This window comes from Podarcis muralis, chromosome 1 (assembly GCF_964188315.1).
Source record: "Podarcis muralis chromosome 1, rPodMur119.hap1.1, whole genome shotgun sequence".
Lineage (NCBI taxonomy): Eukaryota > Metazoa > Chordata > Lepidosauria > Squamata > Lacertidae > Podarcis > Podarcis muralis.
This window is the reverse complement of record NC_135655.1, coordinates 99,648,401-99,667,692: the sequence shown is the minus strand read 5'-3', so window position 1 is coordinate 99,667,692 and position 19,292 is coordinate 99,648,401. Positions and strand designations below refer to the sequence as shown.

Here is a 19,292-nt window from a genome sequence, read left to right as displayed (position 1 = left end):
GACAGATGATGCAAACTCATTTATCACTATGGGGCTCTGCTGGCTTCTTACCTTTCTCAGTATCACAGCTCATATTTTCCAAGTCTGGGATGTGAGAAGCCACAAAGGGGAAAACCTATGGCAGAGAGCCTGCAGCCACTCCTATCTCTCTCTCTCTTTCTCTTGTTAAAGTAGTTAACTCATGATTTACACATGTTCTCCTAGTGTGGATTGAACAGCCTGATAACAATTTGAAAACATTGAACGTGTGTGTAATATCCTCTATTTAAAAATGATGTGCTCAGCACTTGGGCCATGCTGGAAGCCTGAGCTGCCCTGACTTGTGAAGCGTCAAACCAGCTTGTGCATATGTGGGGAATGAGGGTGGGGAAGGTCATCCCCCAGCCTATGGAAAAAGTGAGAGGCAGAATACACCAAAAACATGTCTCAGAGGCCTCTCATGCCTCTAGTTCTCTGGACCCTTTTAGTTAGTTATTGATGTTTATGTGCCTAGAACGTCATCCTTGTTCAGGGGCCACACTAATCTTTCCTTTATTGTTCCATTTCTTAGTTATTTGTGCTGCTGAAACAACCACAGGCTCTGTTAGTGCAGGGAAACTGCTGGTGGCCAGGATGAGAGCAGCATATTGTTGCAAGCTGGGTTTTTGTTTTGTTTTAGTTTTAGCATAAACAGCCACTCTTCTTAGGTGACTTTACTCAAAGTCACATAATATGAGTAGGAATAATTTATTATTTATTTGCCGCCCATCTGGCTGGGCCACTCAGGGTGGCTTCCAACAAATTATAAAACCACAGCAAAACATTGCACATTAAAAACCTCCCTATACAGGGCTGCCTTCAGATGTCTTCTAAAGGCCAGATCGTTGTTTATTTCCTTGACATCTGATGGGAGGGCATTCCACAGGGAGGGCACCACTGCCAAGAAGGCCCTCTGCCTGGTTCCCTGTAACCTCACTTCTCACAGTGAGTGAACTGCAAGAAGGCCCTCAGAGCTTGACCTCAGAGTCCAGGCTGAATGATGGGGTGGAGACACTCCTTCAGGTATAAAATACATGTGTCCTTTTTCATCTGGCTTGAGCCCCGCCCCCCCCCAAGTGACACAGTGATTCAGAGGACACTCTGATGGTGCACATGCTTCTGGAAAATGCCCCTAGTTGGGGTACTCTGCCCTGGAACCATTTGTCTTTGGGTTCCTGCATTGTACTACTGCAAACGTTGAATGATGTGAGGGTGGGGTGTGGAGTGCAAGAGGAGCTGCCTTCACACCGAACCTATGGAAATTTCTCACCTGTTCCTGAGTTAATGTTTACATTTATCACCTGTATTGGGCAGGCAAGGGATGCTGTCAGAAGTTATTATTTGCTCAATTTACTGAGTTGCTTTATTTTCAGTGTGCATTTTGAAGGTTGTTATCTTGTAGCAAGAAGCAAAACTACATGTATTTTTACAGATAGAGATCAGTCATTCTTTAAGAATGGGTGGGGTGAATACATCAGTTGGGGGGGGGGTTTACTTGGGATTTTGATTTTGTTGAAATTTGAGGGATTGAAATGTTTTGTATCCTTGCACATTCACTTTATGACTTTATGACCTTTACCTTAGTGTAATCTACCTTGACAAATCTTGGAACTGGTTTTTGAACTCTGGTTAAATTGGAAAGCATTTTGAGGGTTCATTGAGGGCAGTTTTCCAATGGCAAATTTCTCTACAATGTGTTAGTGGCCAGATTGTTGGTATGTTCACTCCCTTCTGAATAAAAAATAAAAATAATTTTTGCAGTACTTTTTAGTGTACAAAGTGCTTTACTATTCTTATCTTAATTGTGATTTATATTTAATTCAACATTTGCTTTGCCTTCTCTGAGTTATCAGTATGGATAGTTATCAGGCAACCATTTGAACGTTAAAACTCTGTGGGCGGCATTTTTTCCTCACCGCTGACAACTGGATTTTGCAAAAGAAAGTTGAGTTACTGTAAGCATAGTGTAATGTACTTTTCTGGAAACCTGGACATAGGTGATAAGAGTGGGAGCTTTTGAAAATAGGAGCCTTATTTTGGTGTACAGATGGAAACTAAGCTCCTGGGGTTGGGGCGTGGGAACCTGCCTATTTTGAGGTGAGGAGCACTAGAAAACCTGACTAAGAGTTTTTTGTTTTTTGTTTGAAATGCTCGACTTTCTGCCTGCTTATATTACTGTTCCGAAATGCTTTTTACAATTTAAATGCTTTAAAAAATATAAAACATTACATTTCTATATATTTATTTTCTATATTTTTCCCCTTTCTATTTTTTATTTATATCCTTCTTTTCTATGACAAAGCCCTCCTTATGGCGGGATACAGTATATTATATTTTAAAAGAAAGCATAATAAAGGAATCTGGAATACAATCCACAAGGAATCTGCAGCATAATAAAGCGCAACAAGAAGAATAGCTTAAATTAAAAGAGACAACAGCTGGTCAGTAAGCTGTCCCCTTGTGACTACCCATAATGCTGCTGCAAAGCATCAGTCCAGGACAGGGGTGGAGAACCTAAGGCCAAATGTGAGGCCCCTAGGCCACATCCATTCCCCAACCATGCATTGTCTCCCCAGGCCTCAACCGTCGCTATCCCTTCTTCACAATCTCCTTGAGTGTTTCTGCCTGGCTGGAATGTGTCTTTGACATCTGATAAAGACTCTTACTTACTTTGGTGGAGGTGAGGGAGGTAGAAATTGGTCTGCTTAACCTAAAGCTTGCACCCATTGTCTACCCACTTTAGCTTGGATCCTACCTACCACTGCTTTTCTGGGACTGTAGCCCCTGGGCTGAGAAAGGTTGGCCACCCCTATTCTAGGATATTGTGATTATTTTAAAGTGGTGGCTTCTCAGCTTTCCACCATCACATCCTTGAGGAAAGGTAGCCTGGAGTAGCCATTGAATATGGTAGCCTCTTCCAGGACACTGGATACTCAGTAGCTTCTCAGAAGTGATGGGTGCTGTCATTAGGCATTTCCGCTTGAGTCTGGGCATTCTGTCACAGTATTGGGGGAAATGAGAGACTATGAGTTTTTGTTTGTTTTAAATAAGGACTGGAATAATACTAGGGACCCTGCTGCCAGTACATCTGAGAAGTGGCTCATGCAACAGCGCAAAAGTTCATACTTACTGCTTGTTCTTGAAGTGTACTTCATAGTAATATATCAGAGGAAAGTCATTGCTGTTGTTTTATGCGCAGGGGAATGGAATAATGGTGGATCTCGTCTTTGTTTATGCACTTTGGATACAGCAGGCTTTCTGAGAGATACAACAGGGTCTTGTGGGCACTTTAAAGACAACCAAATATATTATGGCATCATCTGATACAGCTTTGTCTTTGCAGCAACAAAATTACATGGGTACCCCTCTGGGAACTTATGGCAGCTTGAAGCTTTTGGTTCCCCAAAGCATCCTAGGATTTTAAAGGTCATGCACAGGACCACGGGCAGTGCCTAATTTCTGTTTCATTCTCGTTCCAGAGTTTTCGTAGTATCGCTCTGGAAACACTTGCTATGTAGCCTTGTCTGTAATTGATGCTTCTTCGCCATTGCTTGCACAGTTTGTTATACTGTGCCGTACGCAGAACACTAGAGAGAGAGATGGCATTTCTAATATTAGTTGACAAAAGCATCATACAGACTTTTTGGCTTTTCCTCAGACCAGATCCCTAATTGCCTTTTTAATGTGTAGCAAATGCATTATGCAAGTTGTTCACCTTTTCAAGTCCTTGAGCCATTTTACTTCCTCAATCCTCTGAAAGGAATTGGATCCTTCTTATAGTTATCTATTGTTGGAAGTTTGTTCCTGAATGCCCTTTTTTGCAGCATTCGTTTTTGTGCATGCCACATTGCTGTCCCTATGGAATGACTAGTGATTGTACACAAGTAATTCAAAATGGCATGCAGACCGTATTTTACCGACTGCCTTAAGTGGTGGTGATGGTGGGGTGGTGGAGTTCTGTAGCTGTAATTATATACCTTCAGGTGGAAAAGAGTGGAATAGCTTTGTACTTCATTATATTTGGATATGGCACAACTTCATTCAAACTTTTGAATTCTTGTTTAAGTCCTTGGACGCTGCCACAGTTTCTTTCTCATTGATTGGGGAACATTTTGGTAAGCTACTCCTCAGTTGTGGCAGAGTAGTAGTGTCTCCACTGGGTTCTTAAAAAGTGAACTATTTCATGGTAAGTGTTTTCATTTTACAGCCTTAGACACTCTTATAGCTGCAGAATGGTTTTTAAAGTCCTCTATGTATGTGTCTTGAATGCACTGGAAAAATTAAATTTATTTCTTCATTACTTCATTTATTAATTGAATGTTTATACTCCTTAAACTAGTAAACATCTGTAAGCAGTTTGCAATGAAAATAAGAATAATAATGCAAACTGAAGTTAATAACATTACATTAAAACTGGATAAAACATGATAAAACACAACTGTATATCACAAATAGAATGCAGCAGTGTAAAAAATGATTTAATGATTACCCAAGTTTTCCTGGACTCTGACTCTTAAGTTTTTAAGAATAATTGAAAGGTAATTACTGCCTCAGCTGCACAAATTACCTGAGGGAGGGCATTCCAGGGAGTGGGTCCTATTGCCAAGAAAGCTTGGCACTGGTTGTGGAATGACAAGCCACTGGTTGTGGAATGACCAGAATGCTCTCCTTAGAAGATCTTAAAGATTGACTTGGCCTGTACCGGGGAGACTGTCTGCAAAGTATCCTGGTCTCAAGTTGTTTAGAACTTGAAGTGCCGACAGCAACACAATTTTGAACTTGGCTCAGTAGCTAATAGACAGCCAGTGCACATCTTTCAACACTGGTGTACTATGTGTAAAACTAGATGCACCACCACACAGTAGCAGTTACATTTTGCAGTAACTGCAGCTTCTTAACAAGCTGTAAGGGTAGTTCCACATACAACACCTTACAGTAGTCTGATTGTGAGGTTACCAATGTACAGATTACTATGGCAAGGCTATCCAGAAACAGACATACGTAGTTAGTGCGCTGAATGAAATTGGTAATGGGTACTCAGAGCCACTGAGGTCACCTAGGCTCTAGCACCCATGATGGATCTAGGAGCACCCTCAAACCACAGACTTTCTCCTTCAGAGGTAGTGCAACCCCCTATAAAACTTGTACACCACCCAATTCCTTTACCTGGTAACTGCCCATCCATTGAGTCCCAGACTTTGAGAATTCAGTCTGCCTTGACATCATCCAGCACCAGTTTAGGACTTGCACAGACTCTCCTGATTCAAACAGGGTTGTTTGTCATCAGCAAACCGGTGACACCTTGCCCTAAGCCAACTGCCATGGGTGCTGATTCACAGTCACCCAAGGCAAGTCTGGAACTGACCCCATAAGTTGTAGGAAAACTGATGTATAACAGTGCCTCCCAACCCAGATCTCACAAACACAGTTCAGGGGGATGCCATGGTAAACAATATGAAAAGCCAATGGGAGTTGCAGGTGAATCAACAGAAACACACTCCCCCTGTCCCTCTCCAAAACAAGGTCATCCATTGGTGTGACTAAGACTGATTCTTTCCCAAAACTGGTCCTGAACGCACACTGGAACGGGCCCACGTAGTCAGCTTCATCAAAGAGGGTCTGCAGCTGAACCATTACCACCCTCAATCACCTCACCCAAAACGGTGTATTGGTGTTTGGGTGGTAGTTGGTAGTATACCTCTTGGTTTTTCAGAAGGGGCTGCACCTACTGCCAGACCAAACCTCCCCAGGCAGTAGTTTGACCAGACAAGGAGATAATTGCAATCTCAACATCCAGAATGCCCTCTTCCAACTCTATATTTAGTGTGTGCCCTCTTCTATGTGGTAGGCCGATGACAAATCAAGACAAGCCATGGTTTACTTGAAAGCCATACAGTCCTGAGCTGTTGCTTGAAAAACTAGGATGTGTAAAAGACATGTATAGCCCTGCTTTAGGTCCAAACCAAACTAAATATGCTGCTATAGAATTTGCCAGTCTTCTCTCAGACACACATGTTGCATGCCAGACCCTAGTGGAAATTCTCTTCAGATTTTCTACTTTTATTACTTTACTGTTTCAGTTGTGTAGTACTATGTATGTTGCTCCTTTGCTCCTGCTTGTACTAGATATTGGTTTACATTATTTCAGTTCACAGTGGGGGAAACTGAGTCACAGAGCAGTACAGCAAACCCCCTTTTTCCTCATTTAATTCTTACATTGGAGGAGCTTTTCATCAAAGGCTTTTGCTCAGATCCCTATTATCTCTGAGGCCTTTTATGCTATCACTTCATCTGAATGTAAATGATCCCTCTTGGTTTATTCAGCTGTGCTACGGGAATGAGAGACGGGTTATTTGCCCCCCCCCCCCTTTTAGTGAGCCAAACAACCTCTGTCCACTCATTGGTTGCCAGTTACCTGGGTGAAAATTTTGAGAGAAGGATGGCTATCCATAAGTCAGAATGGAAGGCACTCAGGAAACAAAAAATGGATGATGAAGTAGGGATTTGGTTCCTTCCCACACATTTTTCTTCCCGTCGGGCAGCACATGATGGGACCCATGCAAGTTTTACTATGTGACATCAAAATAATATAACTTCAGCTGTTGACAGTAACCTAGTCCTGAAGTCATCTATCCATATGTATGCCAGCAACTTATTATTCTGCAAGCAGCACTTCATTTTGGCTTGCAATAAGTCCTGTTCAGTCATCGTGCTGCAGTGGAATGTTTAAAGCCGAAATGTGGATTGGAATCTGTTTGTTTGCAGCAGATGATTTGCCTAAGCTTTGATGCGCAGTCACTTTCTGACATTTGTGTATTTCAGCAGTGAACAATGTAAACTCATTTTCTGAGCACTTTGATTACTTGCGCATAGCAGTGCCCATGGCATGTGACAGAGAAGAGCACTCTATCCACTAATCAGATAGATATGCTTCAAGCGTATTTACACAAAATAATGAAAACAGCTGTTAGATACCTTTAAACTTGAGTGTGTTTTGTTATTAATCTACTAGCCCGTACACATGACACTATAATTCTTTGCTCACTCAAGTTGCCTTTAATGACACAGTAATAAAACTGAGAGGGATGAAAGTAATGGAATTGTAGAATGTAATGCCTCAATTGTTCTACAGTGTCTTCCTTTTTGCCAAAATAAACCACAATTAGGTCCATATGGTGTTTTTGAAGTTTTCAAGCAATGACCCTAATAAAAAGTAATGAATTTCTGACAAAAGAAAGCGTGGTGCTCTTTTAAGCAGATATCTTCACTATTGATCTAGATATGATTGCAGACTGATATGCTAATAGAAGAAGAAAGGTTCAACGTGCCTGTTACAAGCACTTTCATTTTCAGTTTATTTTAATCATATGAAATTCCATATGAAAAGGTAGAAACATGTTGTGATCTATTAATTATGCCTCCCTTTTAATAAGAGCTAATATTTTCAGATAACGCGTTGGTTCTTTTTTCTGTGTTACTGTTCCTTTGCTTCAGAATGTGAAGCCTCTGAGGTAAGAGGTGAACTCACATCCTGTGAGGGTGCCCTTTTTCAGCAATGACAAGCTCACTTGAATTAATGTGTGTGTGTGTGTGTGTGTGTGCGCGCACACACACACACACACACACTTTAAAAGCTATTCTTTGACCCTCTGGCCCTCTCCAATCCTAACATTTGTGTTGTTGTGAATGTTTTAGATACTAATATACAAGGGAAGGAACACTATCATAGTACTAGGATGTTACAGTGATTTATCTGTTTCCAACAGCCAACCTAAGAATTCATAGTGAGCATTGGGTTGCTTGCTTGGGTTTTCTTTATTTAGGGCCCAGTGTTTCTCAAGCATGGGTCCCAGCTGTTGTTGGACTACAATTCCCATCATCCCTGACCACTTGTCCTTCCAGCTGGAGTGATGGGAGTTGTAGTCGAAGAACAGCTGGGGACCCAAGTTTAACAAACACTGATTTAGGCCTTGCTAAGGGCAAAAGGTCCTAGGGCTGAATGTGGCCCTCCAGGTTTCTATCTGGCCCTTGGAATTCTCAACAGGCCACACTCCTCACTTGCCCTGCTTTTCACCCAGAATGTGTTGCCTTTCTGGACAAAAGTAAAATTTCCATTCCCTGCACTGTTGACATTTTCTTGTGGTATTTAACACCATGTCCATCTTGCCCTTAGTCATGTATATGGTTCTAGGTTCAGGGCTCATTCCCGTAACCTAGTATCAGTTCTGGTACTCAGCTCTAAGGTAAAGGTAAAGGTACCCCTGCCCGTACGGGCCAGTCGTGTCCGACTCTAGGGTTCTGCGCCCATCTCACTTAAGAGGCCGGGGGCCAGCGCTGTCCGGAGACACTTCCGGGTCACGTGCCAGCGTGACGAAGCTGCTCTGGCGAGCCAGCACCAGCGCAGCACACGGAAACGCCGTTTACCTTCCCGCTATAAAGCGGTACCTATTTATCTACTTGCACTTAAGGGTGCTTTCGAACTGCTAGGTGGGCAGGAGCTGGGACCGAAAGACGGGAGCTCACCCCGCTGCGGGGATTCGAACCGCCGACCATGCGATCGGCAAGCCCTAGGCACTGAGGTTTTACCCACAGCGCCACCCGCGTCCCACTCAGCTCTAGGACCTGTAAAATTATTATTAAAGACATGGACTTATTCAGAGTGACTTTCCTCCACTATTGGGTAATTGTAGTCACTGCCCATGTCCTGAGTTAGTGGAAAAGATGTCCTGGTTAAATGGTCGTCACGAGCCCTGCCAATGTTTCCTAGTGCTAGCTAGGGTAGTACATAGTTTTGGGCAACTGTCAAAAAGCAGTAAGTGCACCAGTATTGCGGCACTAAAACTCAGTGATAAAGATGGTGCGCTTGTATGCTAGTTGGGTTCATTACCATCCTGGCTAGCATAGGCCAACAGTGCATCATTTGCCAATGCCTCACCTTCCTGGCCGTTAGTAGGGCAGAATAAAATACAGCCTTAAATTTGCAGTTGTTTAGCTGCTACTGGGTCACAGTCCAGTTCCTATTTTGTGCCCATTCTGACTTTTGGTGGGTGTGAGGTTGTGAAATACGTGGTTTCGCTGCAGTTTCACATCTGCCTTGATGCCATTTCAATTCTTACTCTTTTGCCCGTTTCCATCCCCAGTATGGCATTGAATATACGCATGACATCTTGCCTAATGAGTCTACTGCCACTTGTCAAGAGGAGTTGTACCTTGATATTAATAGACTTCTCGGTGACCTTTGATAGTATCACCCGTGATGTGATTAGGTGTGTTTGAGGGACATTGTAGGTATGATTCATTCATTCCAAGGAGCAAGAGCCCTTCTTATCTTGCTCTTGGAGTTTTTGCATTCTAGGCTGGCTTCTCAGGTTTCCATTTTTGTTCTCCCTCTTGTTCAATATGTATGTGAGATTGCTAGATTGTATTGTGTAATAGTGATGGCACCCAGCTGAATTTCTTCAGACCCCAGCCTTGCTGTTTTGGTTCTCTTTCAAGGCTTGCCTGATGTTGAAGCACAAGCTGAAATAGGAAGGAATTAACACACGTACAAAGAGCTTAAATAGGCAGCCAAAAATTCAACTCGTGCGTTCACGTGCGTGGATATTTGTCGGATTGGTTCCTTCATTACTTCTGAAAAGTGGTCTGTTTAAAGAATATTTTTTCAGATTCAAATAATTCATCATCATCACTTTGATTATTATTATTTATTTCTGACAGGTTTTATACCCAATATAACTACATTTAAAAATACACCAAAACCAGTAGAATCAAGTACCATGCAAAATAACATTCAAATATATTTTAATTACCTTATAAAAGGGCTGTATATTTGAGGAATTACACCTATAAAGGACAGACCTATGTGCTGTCTTGTCTGAGGTTTCTAAGACCAAGGCCTTCTGTACCGCAACACAGTAGCCTAACTTGGGAATTTTCAAGTCATGAGTAATGGTCAGTAGGAGTGAATCATGAGAAATGCGTTATAATCTTCACTAGATTCCTTCCCCATAAAAGTTTATGAAGGCTGTCCTGGCCATAGCCACAAACTGAACTTCTTCCTATGATTCTGCATTTAGGAGCATGTCAAGTATTAACATGGCAGACCAGAGAAGATCAAACACCTTAAGCTGTTTGTGCCCCACTCTTGCCCAGGTTATTAACACTTGCATACCAATATTAATCCAAGCACCTTCTTAATAAAAGACAATTGCAGATAACCCAACCAACCACCCAAAGAGATACGTTGGGACTGATGACTTGCTCTTTGTGTTGCACAATTTTATTTTATTTTTAAAACTTAGATTGCAGTTGGTGTCTGACGAGAAGCGAGATGTTGAAAACAAAACTAATTATTGTATACACCTATAATTACTGAGGCAGCTGTCTCTCCATCCCATACCCCACCATCCCTGAATGTCTTCCTTCCATAGCTGCATCCAGATTGTGGGATCCCTCTTTTATATATCTATTCTGTACCCATGCCCTTGGCCATGTGAATATGGGAGAGGCCTGCATGTGGAAGTCTGGCCAGCATTATGACATACAATTTGCATTTAGCATTGAGCTTTTTGCAGGATAGACAAAGTATTTTGGAGAGAAGACTGCTTTAATTAATTTTCTTGTTGCCCCTTTACAAAAATATTTAAATCTGTTCTAATGTGGTTTTGGTTAATTTAACTGAACTAAGGTAGTTATAAACTGCTATTTATGGCTTTACCTTGACAAACAAGTAAATATTAACTCCTACATGTATGTAAGAGATTTAAAATAGGAAGTAAAGTTATTATGAAGGCTCATCATGTACACCTTTTTTCTGGGGAAATTCCCGAAGCCCACAGCCTGAGAATTTGCCCACAGGGCAGGGCTTTTACATCTCTGGGGATTTCCTCCCGAGTTTTTTATATGGCTGCTGATTCTCGCCTTCATGCTGGGGATTACCGCTGGGTTTGTGTGGGTAATAAGTCCCTAAAATGTAGCCCAATATGATTGGTCTCAGGCCAGTGACATAGAACTCTTGTTTCCGCTCTTGGACTTTCTGGTGATAGCTCATCTAAAGAAGTCATGTAATTCATAAAAGTATTGTAAAACATACAGAATCATTAAAAAGCACCACACGGCCACAAAAGCTATAAAATTACTTAGAAACTCCTTGTAAAACTCTCTAACCAAAGGTCCACAGGCAAATGGGATGTAAAATTACAGAAATGAATCATGCATTCTGAAATTAATGGCAGCATGCACACAGACAGAGCTCCCCTGACGGCATATGTAGGTCTGTGCTAAATTATCAGTTTCAAATTTTCAATTCCCCCCCCCCCATTTTCTTAACAACAATAGGTCTTTTGAAGATCCCTAAATGTTCCTCGAACTGTTCCTCCTTGCATACCATATTTGCTGTTGTTCATAACCCCAACTTGGGGTTGGGGTTATGAGGGATGTGGGTGGTGCTGTGGTCTAAACCACAGAGCCTAGAGCTTGCCAATCAGAAGGTTGGCGGTTCGAATCCCCGTGACGGGGTGAGCTCCCGTTGTTCAGTCCCAGCTCTTGCCCACCTAGCAGTTCGAAAGCATGTCAAGTGCAAGTAGATAAATAGGTACTGCTCCGGCGGGAAGGTAAACGGCGTTTCCGTGCGCTGCTCTGGTTCGCCAGAAGCGGCTTAGTCATGCTGGCCACATGACCCGGAAGCTGTCTGCGGACAAACGCCTGATCCCTCAGCCTATAGAGCGAGATGAGCGCCGCAACCTCAGAGTCATCCGCGACTGGACCTAATGGTCCATATTTGCTGTTGTTCATAACCCCAACTTGATACCGCATTGGTTCCATTTCTTTTTTACTCCTCCTTTTCCTGTCTACAAGATTCCAGTTAGTAAAGGAACATATAATCAGCATGAAAGCATTTTGCCACCATGTGACCAGTCAGTTCTGGCTACATGACAACACCATTAATAGCGAGGGAAATGTGACTTAAGTTTACTGGGAATTTGCTTGTGATTATGCTAAGAAACCAATCTGATTGGTCATAAAGCCAGTTCAATTTGAGGGCATGAAGCAATGCACCGTTCTAGGCAAACCATTCTTGTTTGCAGCCCTCTCAAGTTCCCAAAAGGTGAGACTCCACACATTCTGGTGTGTGTTGCTGTGTATCTTTGTCTTTGTCCTGAATATAACAGAAAAACACTCGCTAAGCAGCTCTTATAATGGATCCTTGATTTCAATTTGCATATTATGGGACTGCCTAAATAAGAATGTCTAAATAATAATGTGCTTATAGAGGCTTATAACAGGCCACCACTTTAGTTAGATATATCACTAGAGCTATTTCTTGTCCCTATTTACTTTAATTATGTTACTTTCATTTAAAACATTTACTTACATATCTGCTGCATCAGGCAGCTTTCCCAATCCTATCTTATCTCAGCTTAACTCTGGCTTTAGTGGGGAACAAACTCCCTACCGCTGAGTTTTTCCATCTGTGGTGTTGGTAAAGGAGAGGCTGACTGGCCTTTGAGTCAAATCTTTGCTGTAACTAGCTGTGTGTTTAGTAAGCACTCAGGAGTGAGGGTTGTTCTTGCTCAGTCAGAACAAACCTAGGAATTGCTTTCTCCAAGGTAAAGCACAACCCAGGAAAGAAAGATTCCTAACAAGACTCTGCGTTAGAGAATCTATTCATCTCTGCTTTTTCCAACGCGACATATAACGGTGATACTGAACACCCAATATATATATTATGTAAGGCTGCAATTGGCTGCCACTATACTTATGTCTCTAACTTAAAGACCAATTTTCCTTTTCAAAGATTTCTTCCACTGTCATTATCCACAAGAAATTAGTTTATCTTAAGCAGAAAATATGTAGACTGTATATCTTAGGTTGTTGTCACTTCTGCAAACATTTTTTTAATTATTAAAAATGTTGATAGGGTAAAATAATGTACCGGTAGGTTGTTGCCTTTATTTAAAATGATACATGATTCACCATGGGTGTTTTTTAAAGTGCATTTTCACCCAGAAATTAGCACTGCTGCCTTTAAACAATGACTTAAAGGAAACAAGTTTAAGAAAACATTAGTTGTACTGAGATTTGGCAATATAAGCCGGTGGTAGAGGTTACATTCTCAATAACATGACCTAATACAGCAGCATTTTAGTAAATTGGTATATAAACAAACATCTGTTGCAGGAATGTAGGAATGACATCATAAAGAATGTATGCAAAATTTTAATTGAAAAAGAATGATGCCGAGTAGTTGCATGACTTTTAAATCTAAATTGAATTTTGGCTTCAGTGAAAGAGGGATGGAATTCCTATGCCCACTACAGTAAAATATTTAAGCTGTAATACCCTCTTACTGTACCTAAACTTTATTTCCTAGGTCACTGAGTAGGCGATACTTAATGTAATACAGTATGTGTTACATGTAATTATATTGACAATACTTTAATTTCTGTAAACAATTCTTCATGAAACAGCAGTAAGATATAGGATGAATTTGATTCATTTCGCGTGTAAAGTATGTGAATCATTTAATAGACCATTACATATACTACATTAGACTCCATTCTTCCTTTTTTTTCCTTCAGAGTTTTTCATTATAAGACTGACTTTAATGGAAAGAAGTTTAACCTTCCCTCCCAGATAGATTGAACCCCATAACTGTGTAAACATTCTCATTATAAAATAAAATCCCCTTCCCCAAGGGCAGCACCATAATTATGTTGCAGAATGTTGTACAAATGTTCCTCTTTTTTAAAAAGAAAGAAAGAAAAACACCCAAACTGAAAACATGCTTTCTCATTTTTGTAGCCAAGTTCTTATCCTTTGCATTATTAAAGCTAATCAATAATACTTTTTAAAAATTGTAATTTAATAAAATAAATACTGTGTGATTAGTTTTTAATTTTTGAAGTTTATTTTAATCAGGTTTGCAAAGAAGTCATCAGTAAAATTGCTGTTGATTTATAAATAGGATAATTAGAGGCTTTCTTCCTAAGTACTGTTCACTGGCATTGTGGCTGATTTTATTGCATAGTCAAACCCCTTCATTCAATTTTAAAATTGCCTTTTGAATGAACTGCACTATGAGCTTGCCAAAGTGTGTCACCATTAATACCTTACCCTCCCCTATTTCATTGTCCAGTCCATAAATGCACAATGAGTTGTTTGATAAAGAGGTCAAGGAGGTTCTGCTAGTTTTTAAGTAAATTAAAGCCAAACGTGTCAGATTGTCTCACACTTATTAATGGCACTATGCTTCAGCGAGTTAGCACTTGTATTGCACATCATGTGTAGTTTGCCTGAGACTTCATAGGCACCAAGGCTTCAGTCCTGTGTTCGCTTACATAGGAGGAAGCTCCATTGGACAAAGCGGTATTTACATCTGAGTAAACATACGTAGCATTGCTCTGTGAGATGCTTACGAAAAACTTGTGTACTTCAAAACTAGTTCTCACCGCAGAGCGTTGGTGGGAGGCATCCTATTCAACAGCTCTGTGATTATTTTTTTAATGGGAAAATGAATCTTTGGGAGATGAGAACTATGGAGTTCAAGTTCTCCTAAGGATGGTGCCTGTGGCCAAGGGAGCATTTCAAGAATTAAGGATTCCAGGAGAAGTAATCTCCGGGAGGCCTGCAGCCCATTTGTTACATGCATGTAAGCACTCCAATGCCTGTGTTAATCTGATACCAGATAGCAATTACATTTCTGCCGAGCGCTGAGATTCATTGAATTTGGAGTGTGTATGAACAATGCTGTCACTTTGTAGGTAAGTCTTATTATTACGTGTTACTGCATCAGTTTCATATACCGTCACATAACCTTGACCTAGACGGCTGTAGGTGTTGGAAGAAGTTACATCAATTCACATATACGTAGCCTTTTTCTTTTTCTTTTAAGGCTTTGGAAATATTTTTGAGATAGAAATTTGAAAGGCAAAAAGTAAGAACAAAAAAACTTCGCTTGTTCGGTCTAAAAGAAAGAGTGTGTGTGAGTGTGTGCGTGCGTGTGTGTGTGTGTCCCCCTTTGTAACAGAAGGAATGTTTCTTATGTTTCTGTCTTCAGACAGTTGGCACACATTTCATCTCAGCAGCTGCTTTCTCTTAAAGTGCAGTAGAGTGTAGGACTGTAGTGACACTAGCATTAATACTTCACATTCTGCTATCATATGCTGTCACTGTGAAATATGGATCTAGGTTACATGTGTTTGCAGACTTTGTACTGCTGAATTATGAAAGCTGACTCAGTTGGAGAATTGTGTTGTATTCGGAGACTGTGAACTGAACAATAAATGAATGCGGTAAAGAGACTTGTAGTAATCATAGGAGTTGTTGTTGTTGCCTTCCCCCCTCCGACTTTATTTTGGTCTGATAAAATTTCGTTTTCAGAATTTGGAAAAATACCTTTTAGTTGGCACCTACATATTTTACATTTTGCAGTTTGCTTATTATCTAACCTTCTCTTAGCTGTACTTTGGAAGCGAATGATTGTGGGGTAAATACTGAGCTATTTATTGTGTAATCAGGAGTGAAATATGGATAGTAATAGTTTTGGATAGAATCTGAAATAGTTAAATTCCTAGAAATCTTACTGATCTTTGTGGAAGAACTAAGCACACACTTAAATAACTCTAGTTGTGCACAAGTTTATTGTGGATATACTGAGATCCCTTGTGTTTCAGCTAATAACACAGGTTCAATCCCATCAGTATTATATTCCCCAGGTAATGCTCATATGTAGGTCTCATGTTGAGGTGCCAGGTAAGACAATCTCTGCTTTATTGCTACCATGTCACAAGATAAGTGCCAGTACTGCAGACTACCAAAAATCTGATGAACCAGGCTCCTGTCTGTGTCTTATATAGTCTCTGGAAACCAGGAGTAAACTTGGAACACCTCAAGCTAGTAGCACTATGTGAAAACTCCCTTACTTAAGATGCAAAACCAAACCATGCCTTACCTAATAGGTGTGATATTAGTACTGGTTATAGCAGGGGTGATGAAACACAGGCCCTAGCTACCATATGCATCCCTTCCAGTTTTTCTGTCTGGCATTCAGGACCCTTTAAGCCATACTCCAGACTTAGCACATCTTCTTGCCCACCCTACTTGAGCAATTTCGCTTGACTGGAATGTGTCCTTGAACCAAGATAATGTGTCTTGCTTGCCCAGATGGAGGTGTAGAAGCCTCTGACTATTTGTGTGGCTGGATTTTTGCCTCTGTTCTCACCCACCTTTGGATTTGGCGATGGCATGTGACCCTCCCAGAAGGTTACTCATGAGGGAACATGACTCTCAGGGTTCCTCACGCTTGGGCTTATGCAGGTCAAAGAGCTTGAGCCCATTTGTGTAGGTGCTGCTGTGTCGTAATTTATTTTAAAAGGATTTGCATGGAGCATATGTGTTCAGATTAGGGGAAGAATTTGCCAGTCTTCCTCAATTCTTGCCCCAGTCACTGGAACACGAAGTCAGAGAAGTATTGGAAGCCACCGCTGGTCACCTGATTGCAATGGTGAATGGAGAAAGGTAGAGGAATGAAGAGCAATAATTCAAGGGTGAATCCAGATTTTTGATGCCAGAGACTTTATGTGGATCCGGTATGAGAGATTTTACCATAGGTGGTCCAGTCGATGGCTTTGATATCTACATTTAGGTCTTGCCTGCAACTGATGCAGCCAAACCCCAGGAGAAAAGGAGGCTCAGTGTAACAGTTCATCCATCTCAGATAACTTGTTTTTGTTTAAACTTTTATTAATCACAAGAAGCGAGGGCAGAATGAAGAAAGAGAGAGCAACACACGGCAGTAGTTTAAAGTGGTTCACATAGGAAATGGAGAAAACTTTAAGCCACTCCTCATTTGAGATTTTCAAGCAGCAAAACTAATATAATGGTCACAGTTCCACATCATGTTTTAACACTTGCCACAGAGCTTTTGTTACAGACTCCGTGAGAAAAATGGTAGGACTTATTGAACTCATCTGTATAACTGATGACATATTGCATGTTTTATTGTTTAGTGTGCATATAGCATTCAGATGGAAACAGTATTATGTTTTGTTCTCATACACGGGGTGGTGTTCTCAGGCCTCTTAGGGGGATCACTTGTGGTGTGATCATTACCTGAAAGTTTTCACGTGAAATATAATTTGCATTTGACAGGAACATATGCCTCCTCTTCTATTTAAGCATTCTTCTTTTGACTCCTTTTACCACCTCCACGTAGCCCATTTTCAAACTTTGCATCTGTGTCTCAAGTTTTTTATTTTTTTAAATCTATCAATAAATGCTGTGACAGTTTTTTATGCCACCCTCCTTTCCTCCAGTGAACTTAAAAATAAATAAATAAAATAAATTGCTTGGTTTTGCTACCTAACATCACATGTTTTGTCTCAACTTAAAAGGAAATGCACAAGCATAAATCCAAGTTACAGAATGATCACACTCGTTTACTCATAAGGAATTGAACCTCCTGAGTTCAATGGAACTTAGTATTGCAGCTGTAGTTATAATATGTACTGTTTTAATTCCTTGCTGTTATACAGTAACTGAGTATCTGTTCTTTAAATCATAGCACCTTGTTCTCTGAATCAAGAAAAAAAAAAAAGCTTTGAGAAGGTGGATTTCTTGCCACCAATCAAAAAAGCAGCATTGTGAAGTGTTTGTTCTTTTCTATTTATATTTGAAAAAGAGACAAAGCAAAATCTTTGCTTGTGCTGTATGAATTGTTTACAAAAGAAAGCTATCTATTCTGTTTTGTTTTTCTTTCTTGTAAAGGTAAAGGCTGCTTCTGTTTCTCATGGTGCAGATCAATTTATGGCTATTGTAGCTACTCAGAAGAAACAGGATAATTGCTGATGTTCTCATCTACAAAACCACTTTGTAGTTCAATTCCCCCCCCCCATACTTTTGTAAATAGGATGTGTTCTCACTGAACAAAACTGTGCCTGTGATCCAGTACTAGCTATTTGAATCATTTGTTCTGAAATTCAATAAATGATTTTTTAAGGGTTTAAAAAAGTTTGTGCATTATGGGCAAAGCATATTTTACTGTCCTGGAAATTTATTCAGAAAATGTAACAGTGTGCTTGACCCTGAGATTAGATAGTTTTGGTTAAATTTCATTCCATTGCGGGTATTTGTTGTTGTTCTGTTTTAAATCCTCTATACAAATTGGGTTGCCGGGGGGGGGGGGGAGCTGTGCCTTGAAGGTGAGATGACATAGTTTGCAAAAAGAGTTGATTTGGAATCTGATTGTAGTTCGGGGGGGGGGGCATCTTTATCGCTGAAGTAATTTATTTTGTGGTATAATTGCTGCAATATTGCCAATCCCTATATGCTTTCACAAAGATTTTAATAGTAATTGATCTGTTATGAAAACCTATTTGCAATGTCTTCTGTGCATGTTTCAGGGCCCTAAATTCAATTCAACCTGTCATTGTAATTAACGTCTGATATCACATACCTCTGATATCACATAAAAAGCAGAGACATCACCTTGCCAACAAAGGTCCGTATAGTTTAAGCCATGGTTTTCCCAGTAGTGATGTATGGAAGTGAGAGCTGGACCATCAAGAAGGCTGATCGACGAAGAATTGATGCTTTTGAATTATGGTGCTGGAGGAGACTCTTGAGAGTCCCATGGACTGCAAGAAGATCAAACCTATCCATTCTTAAGGAAATCAGCCCTGAGTGCTCACTGGAAGGACAGATCCTGAAGCTGAGGCTCCAATACTTTGGCCACCTCACGAGAAGAGAAGACTCCCTGGAAAAGACCCTGATGTTGGGAAAGATGGAGGGCACAAGGAGAAGGGGATGACAGAGGACGAGATGGTTGGACAGTGTTCTCGAAGCTACAAACATGAGTCTGACCAAACTGCGGGAGACAGTGGAGGACAGGAGTGCCTGGCGTGCTCTGGTCCATGGGGTCACGAAGAGTCGGACATGACTAAACAACAACATCACATACCTTAAAACGTTTCTGAATTAACTCTGGCCCTATACAGATATAATGCTTGCTCCCAGTAAGCCATGGTTTGTAAACTGGAAGCTAAATGTGTTCTGTTTCTCTGCTTCCTTCTTGAAATTAAACCCCATTTCTCTTCCTAGTGTTGACCTCAGTCTTCACAGTGTTGACCTTCTCCAGAGCGCTCCATCTATTCTGTTCCTGGCATTTACTTTGCTAATAAACACACTGATAAAAACCATGGTTAACACAAACCAGATTCCTTTATAACAATGGTTTCAATCTATAGTTTACGAAAGAGCCGTAATTTATGTTAATA

At 40.7% G+C, this 19,292-nt stretch overlaps 1 protein-coding gene and 1 non-coding gene across 14 annotated transcripts in view; one reads left to right on the top strand and one right to left on the bottom strand.

Annotated features, from left to right (window-relative positions):
* The window catches only part of QTMAN (queuosine-tRNA mannosyltransferase), a 347,554-nt gene that overhangs the window by 106,688 nt on the left and 221,574 nt on the right, over positions 1 to 19,292 (top strand). The gene's annotated exons all lie outside the window — the stretch shown is intronic.
* On the bottom strand, positions 467 to 571 carry LOC144325723 (U6 spliceosomal RNA). Its single transcript, XR_013390931.1, has one exon. It is a non-coding gene; the product is annotated as a U6 spliceosomal RNA (small nuclear RNA).